General features: G+C 39.8%; 1 long non-coding RNA gene across 1 annotated transcript; it reads right to left on the minus strand.

Moving 5' to 3' along the window:
- Positions 1–1,453: 1,453 nt before the first annotated feature.
- LOC141400108 (uncharacterized) lies at positions 1,454–3,563 on the minus strand. Its single transcript, XR_012412082.1, has 2 exons — positions 3,356–3,563; positions 1,454–3,266 (listed from the first exon to the last, which is right to left on the minus strand). It is a non-coding gene; the product is annotated as an uncharacterized lncRNA (long non-coding RNA).
- Between the last annotated feature and the right edge of the window lie 1,968 nt (positions 3,564–5,531).

Here is a 5,531-nt window from a genome sequence, read left to right on the forward strand (position 1 = left end):
CACGTAAAAAGCTGTAGCCCTAAATCACTTGCACTCACGATTCAACTACTTCTTTGGCTACAAACAGTTTGCTGGGTATATAACGCGATAGGTCGGTCTGTGGTAAGCTATGCGGCGCTAGTCATACGAATTGGAAAAAGATTCAAACCTGCCAAAAATCCGCCCGGAGAACAGCAACAGGGTGCCTCCTCAAGTCTTCATTGGACCATCTACATGAGGAGGCAAAGATTCTTCCAGTAAAGCAACACAATGAGATACTTTCGTTACAGTACTTGCTTGGGCGTTACCCCAGGATAAACAGGCATATCAAGCAGTTTTAAATAGTATTCACACGGATACAGTTGCTAAGGTCATAAGCAAAAATAGTGTGAATAAAGTCCTTGCAGTACATCCCCCATCTATCGCAGCTGAGGAGTGTCAACTGTCACGACAAACTAGAGTAGTTTTGGCTCAACTACGCTTTGGATATTGCAGTCGCCTAAATTCTTATTGGGCGGAAATCGACCGCACCAGTGTATCTGTGATTACATCCCATCGAAGCAGCCACTTTCCTGGAACTGGAGATAGACCTAGAGCCAGATTGAACAGAAGAACGAACATGCAAACATAATAACGCAGCAAAATGTTTGTAGCCAAAGAAGTAGTTGAATCATGAGTGCAAGTGATTTCGGACTACATCTTTTTACTTGAAAGAAGTCACGATTTTTACAAGGGCATGGTGCAATGAGGATACTGTCTAATTTACTTCTTAGGCACACATTTTGCATTAGTTCTTTGTAGTGAATAAATATACACTCTATGGAATGCATTTTGAATTGATTTTTCGGTTCATTCAAAAATTGATGCGCAAGAAAGCATTTTGAGTATACCGAAGAAGTTAACATGTATTATGGGGGGTATTTCAGTGATTTGAAGTGTTGAATATATGTGTGTTCGTTTACTCACAATTTGTAAAAATTTTTACTGGATACTGTTCGTTTACTCTTCAGTACAATGCAAAAGGCCTTAGTCGTTTACAAGAAGTTACTGGACTTGTACAAATTTGCATGGTGCAATGAGGATACTGTCTAATTTACTTCTTAAGCATGTAATGTTGCATGTGGCTAGCTGATGTGCGCGGTGGCAAATGTCATACCCTGGTGGATTTGGTATGAATTATAATATTTTTGTTTGGGCTCCGGCTGGCTCGTCACACACTAGCACATGTACATTAAGTGATGCACAAAACATTTAAAAAGACCAAAAAGAAAACGAAATTATTTATTGCTACCAAATGGTTCTGGGGCCCCTGGTGTTATCGGGTGCCCATTCGCCCTCCCTATGGATCCTGTTATGAATCCCCTTATGGGTCCCATGTTTTATGAGAACCCCCAAAAAGTCCGTTGACTGAACCTGTACCTTTACATTACCTTTATATCGATTTTCAATCCATTATAAATGTTGCTTAGTGTTATTTAAATTTCATTTCATACCTCTTTTATTCTATAGGTGGTTTTGTAAACAATGGGTTAATAAGCTTATTCAATTAGTGCTTATTATTATAGGGCTTATAATTAACGATAATAAAGTATGATTCCTTATCTGTTATACTAAAGATAAAAAGTAGGAACTATAAAGTTTAACGATGACGATCCCATCTATATGTGCTTTTGTGCACAACAATTTATCTATATTCGAATCCACCCTACCTACTCGAGCTCGACTAGTATAATATGGGTACTGTATAGTCAATGTTCTCAAGAAAGATAAATGGGAAAATCATATCAAATTCACAAAAGATAATAATAATCATGAGTTTACTCTGGATAGACAGTGTGATAAATTCTATTATGCCTAAAAGTATGCTTCATTTACTGAATAAACTAGATTATAGAGCGTAGAAAATGTATTTGATTTTGCCTTATTGTGAGATAACTACTTTTTGCACAAAAGTAGGTATGACGTCATGATAAAATATTTAAATAATTCAAATATCAATAATTGTATAGTGGAGGCTTATAATTTTCAGATGTATAATCCTATTGGGTGTATAATCACGGAGTAACAATAATATTTAAAAATCCAAATAATTTTTATAAAAATTACGTTAATAATCACTACCAACAATGACAAAAAAAATGTTCTTTGATTTGGACTTACGTTCAATGCACAAAAAAAGTACTTATCTTGTATTTTGTCCTCTAGCAATGACGTCCGGTAAATGTATCCTTTATTTAGTATGATGAATTTTGATGAGATGTGCAGGCATGATGTGAAACAATTTATGAGTTGAGTGATGGCTTGAGTGATGATTTTTGATGAAAACTGGAAAATTGGATGGTGTGTAGAGACAATATGGCTATTGATGAAACTGTGGTCCGGAAGCTAAAGTTGAATATGGCTATGGCTGACGATTGCAAAACGGAATTGTGATTAAGCAAAATTGTTGAGGGTGCTGTTTATGGCGAAGTTTTTTGTGTTCCTAGTGCCGATCTGTTTATCGCTAGATGTTGTTGGGACGGCTTACGACTTCATCGGCGGTGTGTTGCTTATATTCGAAGACCCAAAAGGTGGTGTAATTTGACAAAGCGTGTTACCATGGATGTAGGCTGGTGTTGGTGCCACGTGGGTTTTGGTTTGGGCTTGTATGACAATCGACAGGTTTGGGGTACAAAAGCAATTCTAGTGTTATACAACGGGTGTGTACAGGTTATCCCCACGAGGAAATTGGAGCGTGTCTGTCACTTACGGATTACTTAATAATTCCACTGTGATATAGTCCAGGGGCAGCGAAATGTGATGATGATATGAGATCACTGTGCACTGAGATGATGTTGTGCTTTTCCAAATCGCTGGTGCCGCTTAATTTACCTTGGTGATGGACACGTGGTGGTATGGTGGCCGTAGGTGTCGATGGCGCTATTGCTTGATGGAGTTTGCAAATGGATTTTTCCGTGCACACATAAAATTATTAACTCCAAACTGCTGACGAGGTATTGCTTTGCAGTTGTATAAACGAGTTCGGCGGTAAGACACTATTGGAAACCACAGGTGTTGGTGTGGAATCCGGCTTATTTAGCTGCAACAATATTTGTAACAAACGCGTTCGGACAGGTGGTGATGATTTCACAGAAATAAAATTGCAGTTTTTTTTTGTTGGCACTCCATGTGGGTGGCAGGTTTAAGTAACGGGATCTTGCGTATAAAGGCACGTGGTGTTATATACCATATAATCCGCACGTGAATCCAATTACTACGAGTACCGTTATCGGTACAGCATGCAATTTCTGTAAAATTGTAAAGAAATTTACAAAGCTGTTTTTGCAAACATATTTCAGGGTGGAAATATAGGGAATTGCTGTGTTTTAACACTCACCTTATCCTCTTAAAAATTCAATTAGGATATACGAAATTAGGTTTGACTTTGCCGAGAGGAATTTACAATTCCTCTGGAATTTTCCTTTACTTCACTAACGAACTCACTTGTTGATTGTCTTACCGCTTCGACTCGTTTTTATGCAATGATTGCAATTTTACATGGAGTTGTTTTACATGCCCGAATACATAGCCGGTTTGTCATGTTCGTGTTGCCATATTGTTCAATTAAAATGTCAATCATGCTTGACGTACGATGATTGAACTAAATGAATACGATTCATACGCTAAGTCGTTATTAGGTGGAGGGCGACATAACAAACCCGAGCAGTAATACAAAGACCCGTCGAAGGATTGCTGACTCGGGAAGTCAACCGATCTTCAACGCCAAAACGTGGGGAAGAACCACGACCCTGAGAGTAAGAGTCTCATGCTCCACCGACTGAGCAGCCGGGTAATTATCAACGAGGCACAATATGTTGGAGGTCTTTGGCATGATAGTTACCTATCCTTCGGCCCTGAAGGTCCTCGATTTCATAAAGCGAGTTGCCAAGTTTCCTCACGACTCTACATTTCACAAACTTACGGCATAACTTTGCATTCAGATTCTTAGATGCATTGCTAAGTACGAAATTCCTCCTTAATATTTCCTGGCCTGGCTTAAAAATGATTTCTCGAGATCTTTTATTGTACTTTGCAGCAGATTTCTCATATGAGTCGTGAAGTTTCTCTTTCACGGAATCTCTAATCAATTCGAGTAAGTTATGTTTTGATACGATGTCTACCGATCCATCTTCTAAAACTCCGAGTTTATTGGCTAGGTCGTATGCGCTGGCATGAGTGATCATGTGCATCCCAAAAAGAGAGAAATAGGGTGAACATCCTGTGGATGTGTGCACTGTTGATCTCAATGAACACTCAATAGCAGATAGGCACTTGTCCCAATCCTTTTGGTCCTCAGACACATAAGACCTAATTGCCGCGATAATTGTCCGGTTTACCCTTTCGGACGCGTTCGCCTGCGGCGAATAAACTGCGTTCCGAATCGGCAGACAACCGTATTTCTTTAAAAACGATGAAAACTCAGATGAAGTGAATTGTATTCCATTATCCGAATGGATAATTTGAGGAACACCGAATTTATGGAAAACTTCACTTTCTAAGAATCGTATAACACTTCTCGTATTTGCCTTTGCAAGGGGTTTCAACAAAACGAATTTTGTTAAATGGTCCAAAACAATAAACACATACGTATTGCCCATCTTTGACCTCGGGAATGGTCCGATGAAGTCAATAAAGATCTTCTGCCATGGCCTGTGGGTGACAGTCTCATTGCCCATCTTAGGTCTAAGAACTATATTCGGGGCTTTCGTTTCTTTACAAACAATGCATGAATTGATGAAGTCGTTGACTTGTTTCGCCATTTTAGGCCAATAAAAATACTGCCGCAAAGACGCTATTGTTTTCCCAATGCCGCATTGGCTTTTAACCGAAGAAACATGAGCATTTTCAATAAGAGACTGGGTTAATCCAGAAGGAATCCACAGTTTCCAAATGAAATTCTCATGCACAGGCGTGCCATCGGATGGTAAAGTCTTTTTATAAACGAAAGAATCAGATATCTTTAAGTCAGGCAGGCTATCATGGTTTTCTGACACCATTTTGATCAACTGCAAATATTCTTCGCTCTTGAATTCTGGCGACTCCAAATCAATAAGAGGGTTTTCATCTACAAACATGTTAACCTCATCCAGATGTAAGCGCGAAAGGGTGTCGGCAACAACATTTTGCGAGCCTTTGCGGTGCTGTATGTCGAAGTTGAAGGCTTGGAGCTTCAAACTCCACCTTGCCAACCGACCACTGAGGTCTTCTTGCCCCATCAGCCATTTCAGTGCGCTATGGTCCGTTACCACTGTGAAGGGCATAAGTTCAATGAACGGTCTGAACTTCTTCACAGCACTGATAACGGCCAAGCACTCACGCTCAGTGACGCTGTAATTCCGTTCAGCCTTCGTCAACTGAGCGGAATGAAAGGCGATGGGACGCTCCAACCCCTCAGCGTCTAGTTGGTATAATACAGCACCAATGCCTACGTTGGAGGCGTCGCATTGCACATAAAACCTCTTATCAAACACTGGATGATTAAGAACAGGAGTTGTAGTGAGTGCCAGTTTCAA

This window comes from Musca autumnalis, unplaced genomic scaffold (assembly GCF_047663935.1).
Source record: "Musca autumnalis isolate F117 unplaced genomic scaffold, ASM4766393v1 scaffold_3, whole genome shotgun sequence".
In the NCBI taxonomy this organism is placed as follows: Eukaryota; Metazoa; Arthropoda; class Insecta; order Diptera; family Muscidae; genus Musca; species Musca autumnalis.